Source organism: Neoarius graeffei, chromosome 5, assembly GCF_027579695.1.
Source record: "Neoarius graeffei isolate fNeoGra1 chromosome 5, fNeoGra1.pri, whole genome shotgun sequence".
In the NCBI taxonomy this organism is placed as follows: Eukaryota; Metazoa; Chordata; class Actinopteri; order Siluriformes; family Ariidae; genus Neoarius; species Neoarius graeffei.
Window position 1 is genome coordinate 2,462,036 of NC_083573.1, and position 22,390 is coordinate 2,484,425.

At 46.9% G+C, this 22,390-nt stretch overlaps 1 protein-coding gene across 6 annotated transcripts in view; it reads left to right on the plus strand.

The window, feature by feature from the left end:
* The first annotated feature begins 21,168 nt into the window (after positions 1-21,168).
* LOC132886372 (uncharacterized) overlaps positions 21,169-22,390 on the plus strand; it is a 30,348-nt gene continuing 29,126 nt past the window's right edge. For 3 of the 6 annotated variants that reach the window (XR_009654685.1, XM_060920957.1, XM_060920955.1), the window contains exons 1-2: positions 21,170-21,265; positions 22,027-22,096. The gene's annotated coding sequence lies outside the window, so the exon portion shown is untranslated. Of the gene's footprint in view, positions 21,266-22,026; positions 22,097-22,390 lie in introns of all 6 variants that reach the window. The other 3 variants (XR_009654686.1, XM_060920956.1, XM_060920958.1) reach the window with 2 other exon arrangements.

A 22,390-nucleotide genomic window follows, 5' to 3' on the forward strand; every position in this document is an offset into this window, starting at 1 on the left:
GCTAAGAATCTTTATCAGTGTTTATTCAATAATTCTCACTAAATTTTGTTTTGAGCTCAGGCTGTTCTTTGTGATCATTCTGATCAAACAGTTGTGGTTCTTGTCTTCTAAAGAAAATGCAGTGAACTGACAAAACCACAGTGAACACAGTGGCTTTTTCCGAAAGAGGAGAAGAGGTGGAGCGAGCGGGTTGGCTTTTTCCGAAAGAGAAGAGGCGGAGCGAGAGGGTTGACTTTTTCTGAAAGAGGAGAAGAGGCAGAGAGAGTGGATAGTGGGAAGTCAAAGTTGATGATCCATCCAGATCCATCCATCCATGATCTCTAGTGGGCTCGGTTCGCAAGTAAACACAGAGCTGCTCCCAGTCTGTTTGGCTTAAATGACGTCATGACGACGCCCCCTGGCGGTGAAAGTGCACGTAAGTGAGATGTAAACAAACCTTCGGAACTTACGCAAACCAGTATATTTTAACTGTTTTATTCAATTTTAGGGTTCAAATTAGACACCAGGAAGATTGAATTCGCTTTTTGGGTCGTTCTTCTAGAAAATAAAGTTGATATTCTACGTTCCACCTCCGACCCTTGCCTATGACCTTGGTTTGGTTTTGTTAAGACACAAGGGATAAATCTGCATTACTTATTAATTTAAATCTAAATGAACCAGTTATAACTCATGTCACCCATCAAAACCAGTTCAGAATAAAGTCAACAGCACCTCAGTGTGGTTTGTTTGTGGTGAAAGAGTCAGCAGCTGGAACTGTTTGATTAGAATTATAGATAAGAAGTAAATGAGCTAAATGATGGAGAGATTTCATACAAATTCTGTCTTATTCACCAAACAATGAAAATAATTTGTATTCCACTTCTAGCTAATCAACTTAAAAAAATAATGAAACCACATAGATTGGACTGATGATTGTTTTTTTTTTAAATTCAGGAATTACAAATTAAAATAGTAGAACTTAAAATAACTTCATAAAATAACTTAAAATAAAATAATTTCTATCATCACAATTTCGTTGTGATATTTGACCAAAAACATGCAAATGTTGAGCGTTAACAGAAATCCAACCAGAGTAAAATAAATAAATAAATTAAGGTTTCTTCTCACATTTCAAGCAAAAGCTGATGAGTCCTAAAAGGACATTGTGGTTTATTGTAGCTTCACCATGATCAGTTATTATTTCCTCAGGTTTATTCCCAGTTTATCTTTCAGTGTGCTGCGTCACGACCTTTTCTTGGTCTGCTCACAGCAATTAATTCATATTTAATTTATTATTAAGATTATTTCACCTGATTATAAGATCCATTCAAATTATTACACTGGAAAATAAACAGCAAAGTTTATCTGTTTTAACCCTTTCAGTCACGATACAGACATTATATTGCTGTCGAAAGTGATGTACACAATTGTGTACACAGCAACCGAAGGGGTTAAGATCCTGTTGACTGTCGGATGTTTTTGAAAACTGTTAGATGAATAAAAGTGGGAAAAAAAGAGTAAGAATGGTGACATTAAAGAAGTTAATCTGAATGAGATGAAGGTGTTTGGAAGAATTGACAGTAATGAATTAACCATATCTCATCTCATTACCTCTAGCCGCTTTATCCTGTTCTACAGGGTCGCAGGCAAGCTGGAGCCTATCCCAGCTAACTACGGGCGAAAGGCGGGGTTCACCCTGGACAAGTCGCCAGGTCATCACAGGGCTGACACATAGACACAGACAACCATTCACACTCACATTCACACCTACGCTCAATTTAGAGTCACCAGTTAACCTAACCTGCATGTCTTTGGACTGTGGGGGAAACCGGAGCACCCGGAGGAAACCCACGCGGACACGGGGAGAACATGCAAACTCCGCACAGAAAGGTCATCGCCGGCCATGGGGCTCGAACCCGGACCTTCTTGCTGTGAGGCGACAGCGCTAACCACTACACCACCGTGCCGCCCGCTGACAGGACTTATTGAATAAAATTAATAATATCTAATTGCAATCAGTCAACAGGGAATATCAATCCAGTTTGTATGGGTTCCAGCCCATAAAGGAGTTGGTGGTAATGAGGAAGCAGACAAGCTGGCAAAAGAGGCAACGAAAGAAAAGGAGGTTCAGTTAAATATTCCACTAAGTTGATCAGAAGTTAAGGTACTCAAACACAAAGTTAACATAATATGGCAAGCTGAATAGGATAAGGAGAAGAAAGGTAGACACTGATATAATATACAAAAAGATATCTCAAGTCGCAAATCTTGTTCCCCAAACAGACAGGAGAAGGTTTGGTTTACAAGACTGAGAATAGGCCATACTGGATTAAATAACAGCTTATACGTTGTAAACAAACATCCATCTGGAAAATGTGAACTCTGTGGAGTGAGAGAGGATGTAGATCATGTTCTTTTAAGGTGCTTAAAATTCTATAGACAAAGAGAAAAACTGAAGAGGGAAGTGAACGCAGTCAAGAAAGCCTTTTCTTTAGACACCTTATTCGGTGAGCCGAGATCAGAAAACATCACTTGTGCTATGATAACATTTATCAAAGAAACAAAATTAGCACATCGGATTTAGTTTGTTGTTTTGTGTTGTTGTTTTTTTCTTTAATTTTTCTTTGAAATGACATCCATTTGATTGCACCTCAGTCCAGTAGATGGCGGTAATACACTTTGCTTGTAAACTGCCATAAAACCTGACAGAAGAAGAAGAGAGTGGATTGTGCGCGTAAAGCGAGAGGGTTGGCAGCCGGGTAAATACGCCGCTCTGTGCTCCGATCACTTCGACGATGATTCAGTTTTGAAGAATCCCCATCTGTTGGAGAGTTTAGGTGTCAGTGTCGGACAGAGAAGCTCAAACCTGACGCTGTTTTGACAAAATTCGAGCACAAAAGCAAGCAGTCAAAGAAGAAATGGACCAGCAATGCTCAAGCAAAAAGGAGAAGATTGGAGGTAAACATTTTTACCTTTTTCATTGAAATGCTCGGTAGTTGAAAAAAAATCATTGATAGACGAGATGAGATGTCAGGCTCGATATATTGACACTGGGAAATACCGCGGATGGCAGGCTAATGTGGCCTACCGGCGCACTGTCAAGTAATTGTTACCTAGATCCACTATGGCTTCGCAACGGCCATAGGTTCATACATATACGGTTTCACCTCTCGATATTCAATTTGGAGAGTTCCTACTTCAAAATCACGATCGCTTTCAGATATTTTACACAACCTCTCACGACCGAAGGCTCGAATGATTTTATTGCCTCACCCGGGACGGAGTCCACCAGGGGGCGAGGTATTGTTTTCGGTGGGGTTTCTTTATTTCTTTGTTTTTTGTCAGCGACATTATGGGAAAACAGCTGGGCCAATCTTCATGAAACTTTCAGGATAGATGGGCATTGATCTCAAATGGAACCTCCAACATTTTGAGGGTCATCCGTTCAAGGTCACCAAAAAGGTCAAAATCTTTGTTTTGCGATATCTTCCTTCATATTCATCATATTTACTTCAAATCCAAAATGTTTATCTTTCAATTCTGCTTCTATTGATATGCAACATGATGGGGTATCTCTCCTAGTTTTCTTCATGGTTGGGGGTCAAATGTCAGGGGTCAAGGTCACAGGTTTTCAGAGGCTCATAACTGGGAAACGGTTCAGGATTGAGAGATACTGAATATAATTGACATATAGGAAGTCATATATGGGCTTTTATTTGGCACCATGACCTTTGACCTTGAGTGACCTTGAAAGGTCATGCACAGGGTCATGGGTTTTAAGAGGCTCATAACTGTGAAACGGTTCAAGACGGACATATACTGAATATTATTGACATATAGAAAGTCATATATGGGCTTTCAGTTGCCACCATGACCTTTGACCTTGAATGACTTTGAAATGTCAAACTCAAGGTCATGGATTTTCATTGGACTATAATCTGACAGCTGATGATTGAGAAATATTACTGTGATCAACATAGGTAGTCCTATATGGGGTTTCATTTAGCACCATAAATGTTGACCTTGAGTGACCTTGAAATGTCAACCTGAAGGTCATGGATTCACCTTATAAGGTGAATAGGCCAGACTGCCGTTCAAGGTTTGTTTTGCCTGGCAACACTTGTTCCATGAATGAAATTTACTAAATTAGCACTTTGTTGTAAAATAATCCATGTCTTATGTTTTTTTTTAAACCATCCTCCTCTCTCAGTATTATTTTCAGACTGATGGTCCTCTTCATCTGTGACCTTTTGAACCACCATCAGGAAGTATTTCATGAGAGAGACTTCAGAGCACTTCTATAAGTTCCTCTGGATAAAGGTGTGTGCTCAATGCCATAAAAGTAAATGTTATTTCAAAAACAAACAAATGAATAAATATAGAGCAGCTGATGCGCCTTTTGTAAACCCCTGTGAATGATGCATCTCAATCAGTATACTTCTTATTCTTCTTCTGGCTGCTCCCAATTAGGGGTCGCCACAGCGGATCTTTCATCTCCATTGCTCCCTGTCTTCTGCATCCTTCTCTACCACACCTGCCACTTTCATGTCCTCTCTCGCCACATCCATGTATCTCCTCTTTGGCCTTCCTCGTTTTCGTGTGCCTGGCAGCTCCATCCTCAACATTCTCCTTCCCACATGCTCTGCATCTCTTCTCAGGATGTGCCCATACCATCTCAGTCTCATCTCTCTTAGCTTCATTCCCAAGCTCTCCACATGTGCTGTCCCTCTGATGTGCTCGTCCCTTATCCTTTCCAACCTTGTCACATCCATTGCAAACATTGTAGGGACAGCGGCCATGCCCGTAACCATTTTAACCCTTTCACAACCAGTTTGAAACACACCCATCTCTGTACTCGACACCATGCTTTCTCTCCTCCCCTTCCTCTGACTTCCTGTAATGGTACTGGACAGGGAGGATACCTGATACCAGGTACAGTGACGTCAAGACTGCTTTAAATCAGCGAGGGAAACGAAATCTCCCTCTCTCTGGCCATGGATGTCCTCTCTGCTGGACTCCACACGTGAAAGAGAGGCCGATGCATTTGGCACTACAGAAGGACAGAGAACAAAGAATTGATACCGGACTTTAGCCAAAGTTCAATGTGCTTGACCTTCGCGGAGTTGTAATAATAATTGAACCAGTTATAATTACTGCAGCCCACGCAGTACTTCAAAAAAGGAAAGAGGCGACTGGCTCCCTCTGCTCCCTTTTCTCCAACGGCGATGAAATTATAAGCAAGACTCTTTCTAGATCATCGGGCGCCCGACGAGACACCGAGGATCTCCAGCTGATGACCTGCAGAAGGAGCAAAACGGTCTTCACTCCAGATCTGTGTTCCACGCTATCCCGGATCAGAAGACTCACTTCAGCACCGTCTTCTCCCGGATAACAGAAGGCATTTCCAATCGCTAATGAGTAAGGCTGGCCTCTGGGCAAAGTTTGTTAGTTTTACTTGTAGCTAGTTAACGTGAACAGTGTTGTTTATTTGAATTCATTCATGATTTTAAATGTACGCATTTTGATTCACATGAAAGTCGGTCTTAGACCATGTTTTGTTGGTTTACTTTGTTTACTATCTGTTTAGCTAGATTGTGCATGCACTCTCTTTCTCTCTCTTTTAACTCCTTCCATCGTACATTTCCCATACTAGGATTTCAGTAGAGTTGGGTTTAAGGCCTACCTGGGCTATCTAAACCACAGATTCCTTTGTCTTAACTTTTGCGCCCTGTGCTGACCCTCCCCCTTTCTGGGCGTGGTTGCATTCCATTCCATTCTCTCTCTCTCTCTCACACACACACACACACACACACACCACGACGTGATTTTCCCTATCACATTTTAACATCCACTCGCCCTACACTGGAACACTGACTATACTTATTACTTCTGATCACCATTAGTGCCTTAATTATCATACACTACTGATTCTTATATGTATATGTTTTGTATATATTGTATCATCATTTCTATTGAATTATTCCTTGGCTACTATTGTTGCTATATCTGATCAGTATTAGTTTGCTAATTCCTGTCAGCTATTTCAATAAATGGTATCTTTGGAATAAACTGTGTCCTGTTCATTGTTACATTATTCACTGAAGTGCCAACCTCTGCCAAGAAAAGAACTCTAATTGCCTTCACCCATTTTGTTAATGAATTTGAGACTGATTCCTTGTTATGAGACTGATTTGATTTACTGATTAATGAATTTATGAGACTGATACCTTTTTACATGAGACTGATTTGATGAGACTGATTTGGTAAGCCCATTGCACCTACAACATCCTCAACTCCACCACCTCCAACTTTTCCTCCTGTCTCATCGTTAAGGGTACAGTCTCCAATCCATACATCACATCTGGTCTCACTACTGTCTTATACATCTTACCTTTCACTTTTGCTGGGACTTTCCTATCACAAATGACTCCCAAAATCCTTCTCCAACTGCTCCACCCTGCCTGCACTCTCTTTCTCACCTCACTATTGCAGCCCACATTTTCCTGCACAGTTGACCCCGGGTACTTGAATTCACCAACTTTCTTTACGTCTACTCCTTGCATCTTCACTACACTCTCATCCCCATTCTCATTGATGCACATGTATTCTGTTTTGCTACTGCTCACCTTCATTCCTCTTCATTCCAATGCGTACCTCCATGTCTCCAAACCCAGTTCAACCTCCTTTCTACTTTCACCACATATCACAATATCATCCGCAAACATCATGTTCCATGGTGACTCTTGCCTCACTTCGTCCGTCAAGCTATCCATCACTATGGCAAACAAAAAAGGACTCAAAGCAGATCCTTGATGGAGTCCCACCTTCACCTTGAACCATTCAGTTGTTCCAACTGCACACCTCACTGCTGTTTCACTGTTCTCATACATGTCTTGCACCACTCTGATATACTTCTCATTCACTCCACTCTTTCTCATACAATACCATAACTCCTCTCTTGGCACTCTATCGTATGCCTTATCCAGGTCTACAAACACACAATGTAGCTTTCTCTGGCCTTCCCTGTACTTCTCCATTAACATTCTTAAAGCAAAAATTGCATCCAACGTGCTCTTGCTTGGCATAAACCCGTACTGCTGTTCACAGATTGCTACCTCTCTTCTTAATCTCGTCTTCAATACCCTTTCCCATAGCTTCATGTTGTGGGTCATCAATTTTATCCCTCTGTAATTACTGCAGCTCTGTACATCTCCCTTATTCTTGTATATTGGGACGAGCACACTCTTTCTCCATTCATTCGGCATTTTCTAATTCTTGAAGATCTTATTCAACAGTCCCGTTCGGAACTCCACGGCCGTCTCACCCAAACATCTCCAAGCCTCAATCGGGATACCATCTGGTCCGACTGCTTTCCCAGTCTTCATTCTTTTCATGGCTGCCCTCACCTCCTCCTTACTAACCAACTCTGCTTCCTGATTTGCTGTCTCCAATGAATCTGACCTTTTCTCTCTTGGATTCTCCTCATTTAATAAATGCTCAAAGTACTCTTTCCACCTTCTTAATACACTCTCTTTGTTTGTCAGCACATTTCCCTCTTACCTGCTATACATCCCTTGCTTCCCAGTTTCTCTGCCTAGCTAATCTGTACAGGTCTTTCTCTCCTTCTTTGGTCTCCAGTCTTTTGTACAACTCCTGGTATGCATCTGCATTCGCCTTCGCTACCGCTCTTTTTGCCTTCTGTCTCGTCTCTCTGTAAAACCACCTGCTTTCGTCATCTCTCTGATCATCCCAATTCTTCTTTGGTAGCCTCTTCTCTTTTATAATTTCCTGCACTTATTTGTTCCACCACCATGCCTCCGTGTCTTCCTTCCTCCTTCCCGATGACCACTGTAGCACCTTCCTTGCTGCCTCTTTTACTAGTACAGCAGTAGTATCCCAATCTTCTGGCAGACTTTCATTACCACTCAATGCTTGTCTCATGTGGGGGATGACCGTATTGAAGAGCTGTAGTCAACAAAGAGTATTCTGATGTCGGAATCTTTGTTTTCCAGGTGGGAGAGGGCATAATGGAGGGCAGCAGTGATGGCATCTGAGGTGGACCTGTTGGGCCTGTAGGCAAACTGCAGGGGGTCCAGGGTTTCCGGGATGCTGTTCTGAATGTGGGCCAGTACCACTCTCTCAAAGCATTTTGAGATGATTGGAGTGAGTGCTATTTGCCTGTAATCATTCAGGCTCTTCTTGGGAAGAGGGACGATGGTTGTGGTCTTGAAGCAGAAGGGAATGGTGCTCTGGCTAAGGGAAAGGTTGAAGATGGTGGTGAAAACATCAGCCAGCTAATTGGCACATACTCTGAGGGCCCGCCCAGGGATGTTGTCTAGTCCTGCTGCCTTTCTGGGGTTGATCCTCCTCAGAGCTTTGTGTACCTGGCCTGATGAGACTGTTGGTGGGGAGGAGGGGGTGGTGGTCCAGGTGTGTGTGTGTGCCTCCTCTCTGTTCTGTAGCTGGAGGTTTCAAAGTGGGTGTAAAAAGTGTTGAGGTCATCCGGCAGGCTGTCTGTGGAGCTGATGGTGCTGGTGGTGGTCCTGTAGTCTGCAAAGTGCTGCAGGCCTTGCCACATTCTCCCGGGGTCAGCAGTAGAATAGAAGCCGTCCAGCTTCTCTCTGTACTGCCTCTTGGCCGCTGTAATGGCTTTCTTCAGTCTGTACTTCACTGCTTTGTACTCCGTCTCATTGCTTGATCTAAATGCAAGAGAGCGAGCAGGCAGCATGCGTTGTATCTGACTGTTTACCCAGGGCTTTTGGTTGGGGAACTTTCTGATCTGTATGGTGGGCATGATGTTGCAGACACATGTGCTGATGTATCCAGTCACATACTCAGCATAGTCCTGTATACTAACAGAAGAGTCCTCCAAAGTGGCTGCAGCTTTAAACACATCCCAGTCTGTCCGAGCAAAACAGTCCTGAAGGGTGCTCTCAGTCTCTGGGCTCCAGAGTTTGACTTGTTTGGTGACAGGATTGGTTTGTTTTAATCTTTGTCTGTAGGCCGGATACAGGAACAAAGAGATGTGGTCCGAGTGTCTGAAGTGGGGGTGGGGTGTGGCCCTGTATGCACCGCATGTGTTGCTGTAAACATGGTCCAGTGTGTTCTTATCATGGGTGGGGATGTTCACATGTTGATAATATTTAGGGAATACAGTCTGTATATTGCACTGATTAAAGTCACTGGCGATGATAAAAACAGCGTCGGGATGAGCTGTCTCTCACACGCTCATGTCATCGTGGAGTTTACTGAGTGCTGCCGTGGACTTAGCTCGCAGGGGGATGTAAACAGCAGCCAAAAACACAGCAGTGAATTCCCTTGGGAGATAATAGGCACGGCATTTCAGCAATAACAGCTCCACATTTGGTGAACAGTGCTTATAAACAGTCTGTATATCTCCATCCCAAGAGTTGTGAATAAACACACACACCTCCCCCTTTAGCCTTACAGGAGGCTGTGGTCTGGTCTCCTCAGTGTACAGAGTGAGTCTGTAGCTGAATGGCGCATTCTGAGATTTTGTCTGAGAGCCAGGTCTCAGTGAAAATTAGAGCACAGCACCCTCTTATTTCCCACTGTGCTGTGGTTCTGGCTCTTAATTCGTCCAGTTTGTTTTCCAGAGACTGCACGTTGGCTAGCAGGAGGCTGGGTAGCGGTGGTCGGCTAACGCGAGCTTTTAGCCTAGCATGGAGCCCCCCACCCCACCCCACCCCACCCCTTGCCTCGCCGTCTCCAGAGCACTCTCCTGGGGTCAGCTTGCTCACTCAGGCCCAGTGCTTCAGGGCCTTCCTGGGGCTGGTGGTGGTTGCGGGAGCGAACAGTGAGTTGTAGTTCTGGTAGTATAAAGCCAGTAAATTCCAAATGGCCATGTGTGTGTTCGCGATGTCCAGCAGTGCCTGTCTGTTATATGTTTGCAGTGCATGACATTTGTGCACAGCAGAAAAAACAGAAAATATACAAAAAAGAAGAAAAAGCCGTCATTCAAGAGTGGAGCGAGCAAGCACGTCTGTCTCGAGGGGCGCCATGACGTCATCTGACAGGTGAAGTGACTTTCTTGTTGTATTGATTATCTTGTAATGGTGGCACCTGTCAATGTGTGGGATAAATCGGGCATTAAGTGAATAGTCAGTTCTCGAAGTTGATGTGTTGTCAGCAGGAAAAATGGATAAGCATGAGCAGGTCCAAAAATGGACCTGCTCATAATCTTTGAACCGCTGAATCTGCAATCATGATTCTTCTTTCTCTTGATTCCCTGGAAGGTGCAGATAATGCATTTTACCAAACAGATTGTTGCCATTTTGAAATTTAAAAGGGTTTTTTTTGCTTCTTTTGATCCAAATTTGGATCACATCATCATCAGACCGGTCAAAAAAATAGTTCCTCAGATTTTTAAGACATATGTGATATTTTATCCAGAACCTGCAAATGAATTTTGATGGCTTTGGCACCAAACAGGAAGAGAGGATGTATATCGGTAGTGCTTTTATGTACTGACATCAAACTTCTCACAAACATTTATGAATGAAATCTAAAGGTAAGAATCATGATGACTTCACTTGCAGCTTCATTTGCAGGTGTATACTGAAAACAGGAATTTAGGGAAGATCTCAACAGAGGATTGATTTTTTTTTTTTGCCTTCAAATTGTGTACATCTCCTTGGGAGGAAGTGCAGATCATCCCAGTGGCTTCTGTTCTTCCTCTGTTGCTAAGAGGTGGGGGACAGAAAGTGTTTGACCTGCTGAACTGCTGCTTGCAGTGACATTTGGTGAAATGGTTTGTAAAGGTAGATATCTTGAAACTCCCAGGAAAAATGGATACCTACAGAGGAAGTGTGACTGAAGTTTGTGTCCTGAATCAGAGAAAAAGTAGGTAAAAGAACAAGTCATAGCTTGTGTTGTGTCTATTGATGTCTGTAGAAATAGTTGAAGGTGGGTGGAGCACAGAAGCACAGCAGGCCAGAACTGAATTCTTACAAACACTTTGTTTTGCGCTTTTCAGCGGCTTACTTTGCTCTCCCACACACATGCACACACGCACACAAGTGTCCAGGTTGGGGAGAGCTCCCTTTGCTCTCTCTCTCTCTCTCTCTCTCTCTCTCTCCTTTTATAGGGCATGGTCACTGGGGAAGACACACAAACACAGGTTAATTCATGTCAGGTTCAGTGATTCTGCCACTTACCTTCCCTGACTCTGCCCTCCATTCACAGACTGACACTTGACCACGCCCCCGCTGCCACATACCCCCACCACCTGACTCAGGCCGGAGAGCCGTCCAGCCTGCAGCTGACCCCCCCCCCCCCCTTGACGGGAAAGGAAATCCGCCATGACCATCTGCACCCCCGGCCTGTGGACCACCTCAAACTTAAATGGCTGGAGTGCCAGATACCAATGGGTGATCTGCGCATTGGCATCCTTCATGCGGTGGAGCCACTGGAGGGGCACGTGGTCCAAACAGAGGGTGAAAGGGCACCCCAGCAGGTAGTAGCAGAGGGCAAGGGCTGCCCACTTGATGGCAAGGCATTCCTTTTCTATTGTGCTGTGCCTGCCCTCATGCACTGACAGCTTTCTGCTGATGTACAGCACTGGACGGTCCTCCCCCTCCACCTCCTGGGACAGAACAGCCCCCAGCCCTCTGTCCAACACATCCGTCTGCAAAACAAAGGGGAGAGAAAAGTCAGGGGAGTGTAACAGTGGCCCCCCACACAGTGCAGCCTTTACCTCAGAGAAAGACCGCTGGCATTGCTCCGTCCACTGGACCGGATCTGGTGCCCCCTTTGTAGTGAGATCAGTCAGCAGGCTGGTGACATCTGAATAATTAGGTATCAACCTACAATAGTAGCCAGCCAGCCCCAAGAACTGTCTCACCCCCTTTTTGGTCTTGGGTCTTGGGCAGACCGCAATCGCTGCTGTCTTATTGATTTGGGGACGCACCTGCCCATTGCCCAAGTGGAAGCCCAGATACTGTACTTCCACCTGCCCAATCACACACTTCTTTGGGTTGGCTGTGAGACCCGCTCGCCTCAGCAAGCTAAGGATGGCCCTTAGGTGGTCTAAGTGCCACGGCCAGTCATTACTATAAATAATGATATTGTCCAAGTATGCGGCCACGTAGGTGGCGTGGGGGCGGAGGACCCTATCCATAAGCCACTGGAATGTAGTGGGTGCCCCAAACAGCCCAAAAGGAAGTGTGACGAACTGGTGTAAGCCAAATGGTGTGGAAAATGTCATTTTCTCTCGGGATAGTGGAGTCAAGGGGATCTGACAATATCCCTTTTTCAAATCCAGTGTCGAATAAAAATGAGCCATGCCTAGTCAATCGAGCAACTCATCAGTAAGAGGCATTGGGTACTGTGACATCACGAGAGGTTGGCTGGCTCTCAGCGGGACCCTTCAATCAGTGCAAGGACATGAAGGTTAAAATAAATCAAGATTTTTAACGTTATGCCAGCAGATTAAACAGAAAAGGTATCTCAAAGTCCAATGTTCAAATGGAGATGGATTCCCAAAAGTCAAACTCAAACAATGTCTCTGGCTTTAGAATAACAAAATTATAGGCAGGTTTCCTTCAGTCCAATATCCTTTTCACGGAACAAACAAAATATTCTGCCTTACTTGGAGTCCAGTCAACAATCCCTGTCGTCTTCAGCCTGGTGGCGGTCCAGTAGCAGGCGTTCATAACACAGGCAAGTATTTCAGTGAAAAATCCCTCAGGTAAGAATTCCAGATAAGCATTTCAATGAATACTCTGCCCAGCAGGATCCACTCAGCAGGAGAGTCCATGAACCTCGCTCCTCTCTCCTCCACCTTCACACTGGGAGTTTTGAGCTCTTACAAAGCCCTCTTACTCATTAGGCCCTCATTGGCCACAGAGTGGTGAGGAACTGGGCATGTCCTAAGGAGTCTACCAAGTCATCGACACGGGGCATAGGGTATGAATCAAACTCTGACACCTCATTCAATTTGCGATAATCATTGCAGAATCTCACCGACCTGTCTGGTTTGGGAACCAGGACGATGGGGCTTACCCAGGCACTTTTCCCATTTCACCCCTTGGACCAACCCCTTGGCCCTTCCCCTCCATTTTGCGCGTTCACGTGAAGGGGTAGGGGTATCCCAATCCCAGTTAACGCGGAGGGGTAGGGGAAGGGGTAGGGCTTCTGTACCCCTCCAAACGGAGATTTTCCTGGAGCTGACTCCGAACGAAGGGGTTTGAGTGATTTCCCACAATGCCATGCGGATTTCAGCGAGATTTCATGCGGATTTCAGAAAGATGGCGGTTCCCGCGGCGAAAGATTGTCATAAATGTATTTTCTCCATTATTTACGTGTTTTAAGTTGTTATCCAGAGGAAACACGCCGCTTGATTCGCTTTTGAGCTGAGAATGAGCAGCGATTTCTGAAATCCAAGCTGCTGCTAAAAAGCTTTGGGAGTGAGTATTGTTTTCGGTTGCTTGACTGCATACGTTTTGTTCTGTTATTCTCGCTTTTATTGTTTACATGAGTATTCTGACACCTCATTCTGTCGGATGTGGTGCACGAAGCGCCAAAGATATCCCATTCAGTGGTGTTAGTTAACAAATCACACCCTGCCAGCAGAGATTTCTGGTTCTGCCTCTGGCTCTGACTGTAGCGTCTGGTCGCAGCCAATGACGCATTTGGTCGCGTTTTGCTAACGTAAACGCTGACGGAGGTACGCGATGACGTATGCGATCGTTGAAGGGCTATCCCAATACGTAGGGGTTGAATTTCAAGCCCTATCCCTTGTAGCTCAGTTTCAAGGGGAAGGGCCAAGGGGAAAGGGGAGGGGAAGGGGGAGGGGTAGAAATTAGAATTGGGATTGGGCCTTGGACTCTTCGATGACCCCCAGCTCTAGCATCTTTCTCACCTCCTCCTGGATAGCCACCTTGCGAGCCTCTGGCACACGATAGGGATGCTAGGTCACTGTTTGGCCCGGGACAGTGCAGATCTCGTGTTGGACCACCTCTGTGTGCCAGTGGAGTGAGGAGAAGACGTCTTGGTTGCGGTCCACCAGCTCTAGGGTCATCTGCCGCTGGTGTGGGGATAGGCCTGGCCCCACCTGAACCTCCTCTCTGGTGGGTAACAACACCTCCCTGGCGTGCCATTTTTTCAAGAGGTTAACGTGATATATCTGCTCAGTTTTCCTTTTATCAGGCTGTCTCACCTTATAATTCACTTCTCCTACCTGCTCGATGACCTCATATGGTCCTTGCCAGGTTGCCAGGAACTTACATTCCATGGTCGGCACCAGGACCAGCACTCTGTCCCCCGGCTTAAACTCTCTTGGCTGGGCAGGTCGGTTGTAGGAGGCCTGCTGTTGCCGTTGAGCAGTCTTCATGTGTTCACGCACTATCAGGTAGACGGCCATCATTCTCTCCTTCATGGCCCCGACATGCTCAATCAGGGTCCGCTGTCTGCAGGGTTGCTCCTCCCAAGCCTCCTTGGCAATGTCCAGCAGCCCTCTGGGTCTGTAAGAAAGCAAAAGTTCAAAAGGCAAAAAGCCAGTAGAAGATTGGGGTACCTCTCTCACTGCAAACAGCAGGTATGGCAGCAGCTGGTCCCAGTTCCACCCATCCTCTTCAACCACCTTCCTCAGCATTGACTTCAGAGTCTTGTTAAAACGTTTGACCAATCCATCTGTCTGGGGGTGGTAGACAGATGTTTGCAACTGTTTGATCTTCAACAGGGCACACAGTTCTTTCATCACCCTGGACATGAACGAGCTGCCTTGGTCCGTCAATATCCCCTTTGGAATTCCTAGACTGGTGGAGAGGAGGAACAGCTCCTTGGCTATTTGTTTGGAGGTCACCTTCCTCAGGGGGATGGCCTCATGGTACCGGGTCGCATAGTCCAGGATGACCAGGATGTACTGATGCCCCCTGGAGCTTTTTGGCAAAGGACCAACTATATCCAGTCCAATCCTCTCAAAAGGAGTTTCGATAATTGGTAAGGGGATGAGCGGGTTATGGTATGGGGGCTTAGACGCCACCTTCTGACATTCTGGGCAACTACGACAGTAATTCTCTGTTTCCTTGTGCACTCCAGGCCAGAAGAAACGCTGTAAGATCCTCTCTTTTGTCTTCTCTACACCTAGGTGGGCCCCCAGTGGATGGATGGGTGCCAGATTGAGCACAGTCGCCCGGTGGGGCTGTGGTAGAAGGAGCTGTTCATGCACTTCATCATTTTTCTTCACCACCTGATACAGTAGGCCATGTATAATTGCGAAATGGGGGTATGTAGGGCTTGCTCTACCCCCTACCAGTACACCCTCTAGCACCTGCACATTTCTTAAGGCATTTGCAAGCGTGGGATCCTGCAACTGGGCAGTACCATACTGGCCTATGAGAGGGGGAAGCTCCTCAATGCCTGAGGCGTCTTCCTCGTTGGAGCTCGGAGAGCTTTCCGGGGCCACATTCTCTTCTCCAGTGTCCGGGCCAGTCTCTGTGTCGGCCTGGGTGCCTGTCATCCCTGTGAGGGCAAACGCAGGGATGAGTGGTTGTGTGGGTTGCACTTGTGTGTTTGCAGGGTGAGTCTTACCCCTCTGACTGTGGGGTACCCAGGCTGGCCTCTGCTGGGTCTCTCTCCACAGCAGGTGGAAGGCTGGGCAATCTCGCCCAATCAGAACAGGAACAGGGAGGGGATCAACCACGCCCACCCTCGTGTGTATAGTCCCCCTGGTGGTGGTCACTTTTAGTTCAGTGGTGGGGTACTCTTTGGTGTCTCCATGGACGCAGGAAACTGGGAGAACTTTGTCAGTGGTCAGACACGATGGATCCACCAGGTCCTTATGCACCAGGGTGACCTGACTACACGAATCTAACAATGCTTCAACATCACAGCAATTCACCGTCACTGGGCAGGTGGGGGGTCGATCTGGGGGCCCGTCCGCAGCCCCGACGAGTGATGCAAACAGCTGGGCGGATGGTGAGCTGGAGGACCCTGCAGTGGGCATAGGCTCGTCCACCGGTTTCCCACACTGCTGTGTGTCCCATACCCCCACACTGGAAGCATTGTCGGGTGTCACCATCACGGGGAATTCTAACCGGACCCGGCTGGCTTCTGGCTCCCCCTGGAGCATAGCCAGGTCCTGCTGTGGCTGTGCTGGACCCCTTGGGGTTTTTGGGGTGGCCTCCCCCTGTCGGCAGCAGGGTCGCAGTCCTGGGGTCCTTCCTGGTAGTACGGAGCATTTCTGTTGTGGCCTGGTACTTTTCCACAGCTTCAACCGTCAGTTCATCTGTGGTTAGGGCTTGTTGGCTGATGAAGCGCTTTGCCTCATATGGCAGGGCTCAAATGTAGTGATCCACGACCACAGCCTCCACTACTGCAGCCACTGTGTTTTTTTTCAGGTTCCAGCCATCTCCTCGCGATTCTGGAAAGTTCGTGCATCTGCACACGGGGAGCCTGGTCTGCTTGGAAGGTCCAGCTGTGGAAGCGTTGAGCCATACCGAACTTGGTGAGCCCATGTCTGCTGAGGATCTCAGTCTTCAGAGCATCATAGTTCGTAGTCTTGTCGGGGGGTAGGTCTTGGACAGCGTTCAACAATTCTCCCATTAAGAATGGGGCTAACAGTCCAACCCACTGTGCCTTGGGCCATCCTTCCCTAGTGGCCGTGGCTTCAAAGGTGTGCAAGTATGCCTCAGCATCATCTGTAGCCCCCATTATGGAGATAAAGTTACTTGCCTTTATTGGGCCCACACTCTGAACAGCAATCTTCTTCTGTAGCTGCAACTCCTCTGCCTTCAGTTGGTTGGCTTTCCTTTATTCCTCCAGGAGGGCCGCACTCACCTGCATTTGGGCTTGCTGCCCTGCAATAAGGGCCTTCAAAATTTCCTCCATCTTGTTATGCGGTGGGCCTATGGCTAACTGGGAAAATTGAGCAATCAAATGTTCAGTGTCCTCCTCGTACATGCACTATTGTTGATGATTGAAGTGTCCACATTCTCCACCATATGTGACATCACGAGAGGTTGGCTGGCTCTCAGCGGGACCCTTCAATCAGGGCAAGGACACGAAGGTTAGAATAAATCAAGATTTTTAATCTTATGCCAGGAGATTAAACAGAAAAGGTATCTCAAAGTCCAATGTTCAAACGGAGATGGATTCCCAAAAGTCAAACTCAAACAATGTCTCTGGCTTTAGAATAACAAAATTATAGGCAGGTTTCCTTCAGTCCAATATCCTTTTCACGGAACAAACAAAATCTTCTGCCTTACTTGGAGTCCAGTCAACAATCCCTGTAGTCTTCAGCCCGGTGGCAGTCCAGTAGCAGGCGTTCATAACACAGGCAAGTATTTCAGTGAAAAATCCCTCAGGTAAGAATTCCAGATAAGCATTTCGATGAATACTCCGCCCAGCAGGATCCACTCAGCAGGAGAGTCCATGAACCTCTCTCCTCCACCTTCACACTGGGAGTTTTGAGCTCTCACAAAGCCCTCTTACTCATTAGGCCCTCATTGGCCACAGGTGTGTTGCCGTGTTGTGTGCTGGGGGGTGAAGTTCCCAACTCCACCACCAGATGGAGTTATAGCTGCCAGTGGTTGGAGCCATCTCCGTGGAATATAGCGCCCCTCCACAACGCAGCCTCTCGGGATGTCACAGTACGCATCAAATTTAGACACCGCATTGACTTTTTTATAGTCCACACAGAACCGGACCGACCCGTCGGCCTTGGGAACCAAGACCACCGGGCTGCTCCAGTCACTCTGGGACTCCTCAACGATGCCCATTTCGAGCATGGCCTTGAGTTCTTCCTGAACCACCTTTTTTTGTGTTTGGGCAGTCTGTAAGGGTGGCTGCACACTACTACCCCCGGGGGTGTCTCAATGTGGTGTTCTATGAGGTGGGTGCGGCTGGGCAGGGGCGAGAACACATCAGAAAATTCTGTCTGCAACTTGGCGACCTCCGTGAGTTGGGTCAAGGAGAGGTGGTCTCCACAGGGGACTGGAGCAGTGAGCGATGTCAATTTTCCTTTTTAAACCTCTGGCACCAGCTCTGCCTTCTCTGGAACTACCGACACCAATGCCACAGGGACCTCCTCATTCCAAAGTTTTAACAGATTGAGGTGGTAAATCTGTAATGCCCCACCCCTGTCCGTTTGCCTCACCTCATAGTCAACGTCCCCGACTCACTGTGTGACCTCAAAGGGTCCTTGCCACCTGGCGATCAATTTGGAGCTCGATGTGAGCAACAACACGAGTACTTTATCTCCCGGTGTGAATTCCCTAAGGCGCGTGCCCCTTCTTATAGACGTACTTGACATACTTGGGCCTGCTGCAAATTCTCCTGGGTTAGGTGCATGAGTGTGTGGAGTTTGGCACGCAGGTCGATAATGTATTGAATTTCATTTTTACTTGTTGAAGGTCCCTCCTCCCAATTTTCACACAGCACATCGAGAATGTCACGCGGCTTACGCCCATATAATAATTTGAATGGGGAGAACCCCGTGGAGGCTTGTGGGACCTCTCGCACTGCAAATAACAGGGGCTTGAGCCATTTATCCCAGTTGCATGCATCCTTGCTTACAAATTTCTGAATTATGTTCTTGAGGGTGCGATTGAACCATTCAACTAAGCCATCCATTTGTGGGTGATAAACGCTGGTGCAGATAGGCTTAATTCCCAGTAACCCATACAGTTCACGCAGTATGCATGATATAAACATAGTGCCTTGATCAGTCAGAATCTCTTTGGAGATTCCGACTCGGGAGATGACGCGGAAGAGTGCTTCTGCAATACTATGTGCTGAGATATTGTGAAGAGGCACTGCTTCCAGATATCGCGTTGCATAGTCCACCAGAACTAAAATAAAGCGATATCCTCATATTGACCAATTTAATGGCCCAAGGAGATCCATCCCAATTCTTTCGAACGGGGTCTTGATGAATGACAGAGGGCGCAAAGGCACTTTTGGAATGGCCGCAGGATTTACTAACTGGCATTTGAGGCATGCCGTACACCACCTACGGACATCGCCACGAATCCCTGGCCAATAGAACCGGGCCATTATTCGGGCTAGTGTCTTATCCTGCCCGAAGTGTCCGGCCATGGGATTAAAGTGAGCCACCTGGAATATAAATTCCCGGCGGCTCTTTGGGATCAAAAGCTGTGTTATCGGTTCCTTAGTCTGAGTGTCCTGTGTCACTCGATATAATCTATCCTTAATAATGGAAAAATAGGGGAAGGACAGGGTGGCATTTGGCTGGAGCATTTGACCAGCAATTACTCTCACTTGGTCAAACGCATCCCGCAGAGTTTCGTCTCATGACTGCTCTAATGGGAAATCCACAAGGGATTCCCTGAGAGAGGGAGGAGGAGCCTGCTGCTCCTCACTCTGATGTGGTGATGACGTAGATGGCTCTGTGACAGCTGCTCCCGCCAATGCCACACCGGGATCTCCCCCCGCTAAATTATGGCAGGCCCCACTCTTCACTAAATGTGACATTAATTCCCAAAATCCCAGCCAATCAGTCCCCAAAATTATCGAGTAGGTAAGGTGAGGATTAACCACCGCCTTTACTCTAAATTTCTCCCCTCGAAATAGAACGTGGACCAACACTAAAGGGTAGTTGTGAACATCCCTGTGCACACACAACACCTTCACCAATTGTGCTCTCCCCAATGCCTTGTCTTGCACCAGGCTTTGGTGGATTGAGGTCTGATTACAGCCGGAGTCCACCAAAGCCTGATACGTATCCCCTTGGATACTCACCAGTATGCGATATGCTCCGGCCCGATTGAGGGTGGTCTCTGGCGAGTTGGTGATCCGGACCACCGCGCCCACCTCCATCGCCGAGCACTGATGCTGGAGGTGCCATGGCTCCCTGCAGCGCCAGCATACCAGCCCAGGCTCTCCCTCTGCACTGGTGTTTTGGAGCTCACTCACCTGAGGGGGGGGAAGACAGACAAGGAAGTAGGAACTGGTAGGGCACCGCAGGGTGCGGTGGGCTGGCTGGGGTGGAGCTGGCCCCAGCCTCCGCGGTGGGGGAATGGGGTGAGGATGAGGAACAGAAGAAGAGAGAGAGAGAGAGAGAGAGAGAGAGAGAGACAAAAGAGGGGAGAAGAGGAGACATGCGGTCCTGCTGTCAGAACAGCCACCATATGGTCCTCCATCAGCACGATGGCCTGATCCAGTGACGCTGGGCGATGGCACTGGACACACTCCGCTGTTCCTTCCGGAAGTCGGGCGATGAATTGTTTCAGCACCACCAGGTCAATGATTCCCTCGGCGTCATGGTTGTCGGCCCTCAGCCACCGCCGGCAGGCGTCCCGGAGTTGCTGGCCAAATGCGAACGGCCGGCCGACCTCCTCCAGGCGCAGCACGCGGAAGCGCTGCCGTTGCTGCTCCGGGGTGCGCCCCACACATTGGAGGATGACCCTGCGGAGGTCGGCATAGACCAGCCGGCTGTCGGTGGGGAGCTGTAGCGTGGCCAGCTGCGCCTTGCCCGTTAGCAGGGGGAGAAGGCGCGCCACGCGCTGTTCCACCGGCCAACCCCACGCCTCTACTGCTTGCTCAAAAAGAGCGAGGAAGGCTTCGGGGTCATCCTGCAGACCCATCTTCGTTAGAGTTGAGGTGGGGTGGGTCCGCGGCGGTGGTGATGCTGGACCCTGCCGACGAGAGTAGGTGCCGGAACGCCTGGCGATCTTCCTGCTGCGCCAGCACCAGGGCTTCGAACCGTTGTTCCTGCTCCTTCCGGAGGGCTACCAGTGCCTGGTGCTGGCTCTGTTGGGCCGTGGCAAGGGCATGGACCAGGTCCTTGAAGGGGGAAGACTCCATGAGGCTGTTCTCTTCTGTGCTCCATCTTGGGTTTCGGCACCACTGTAGAAATAGTTGAAGGTGGGTGGAGCACAGAAGCATGGCAGGCCAAAACTGAGTTCTTCCAAACACTTTATTTTGTGCTTTTCAGTGGCTTACTTTGCTCGCCCACACACATGCACACACGCATACAAGTGTCCAGGATGGGGAGAGCTCCCTTTCTCTGCTCTCTCTCTCCTTTTATAGGGCGCAGTCACTACGGGGAAGACACACAAACACAGGTTAATTCACGTCAGGTGCAGTGATTCTGCCACTTATCTTCCCTGACTCCGCCCTCCATTCACAGACCGACGCTTGACCACGCCCCCGCTGCCACAATGTCTTTCTGATTTCTTTCGTGATTTCCCATAAATCACATGATCCAAGCAGGGTGGGTTGTTGTGATAAATACAGGCAGCAGAGGACTCGTTTCAGGTTTCTATGGATGGACAAGGGAAAAGGTGATTACATTAGGAGGGAGGTGATATATTTTTATTTGCCTTTTATATTATAATAATTGATGATGTTTTCTTCATTTATCAGATTTTGGGCTGGCCTTTCACAGGGAATTAAAATCTTATGAACTTGCTGTCATTCTTTCACTGTGGTTTGTTTCAGTTGCTGTTTAGATAATGTTATTCGATAGATATAAGTTTACATTGGCAACAGCTTTATCTTGAGTTTTATTTATGAATTTAAGGATGATATTGTGATTCTGTTGCTTTTGTAAAGAATTAGTGCAGGTGAACTTAGTCACAAACACGAAGACTTGGAGGTGATGAGGAAAGTCTCTGTGTTACACAATTACACTGTTAATTGTTCAGCCTCTGTATCCTGCAGTCATAGGTTTTCTATATTGTAGTTTTATTTATTTTCTTATCGTTTTTATGCTGCCTGCAACTGTTTTGTACTCTAAAGGAATTGGATTTTCAAACTGTAAAACTTTTTTTTTTTTTAATTTCCAGTAAAACACTCTGAAACACTTTTCCATAAAATTAGTGAATGAATAAAGTACTATTATGGTTGTATTAAATGTGAATACAAAGAGAAAAGAGAGTTCACAAGTTTTGAACAGTTGCTCTCAAAATTAACCGACAGCTGTTTTATATTTAAGAAAGGCAAGTACAAATTACGGATAGAGGCTTTACTGTAATTACTTTTATGTACCTTTAATTTTTCTGTATGTGTGTGTGTATGTATATATATATATATAATTTTTTTTGCTTTGTTTTGTTTTTGAAGCATCAGAAGAAAGACAGAATACCAGCAAAGACATACCGATCATGGCACATTCTCATCATGTCTTTCAAGGGTAAGGTTCTATCTGATAAAACCAGTTGGGGCTTGTCCTTAAGGGTGCAAAGCCAACCATATGAACAGTATGTTTGCACATTTTTTCTCATAGGTTTAATTTAAAATTGTTTGGATGTACGTAGTTGTCTAGCCACCAGTCTGCATAGAACAAATGAAACAATCGCAAATTTGTTTAAAATACAAAGCTAAAATATCTCATTTAGACAAGTATTTAGACCCTTTTTTCAGTGTAGAGGCACCTTTGGCAGGAATGACAGCTTTGGATATTCTTGGGTAAGTCTTGAGTTTCAGA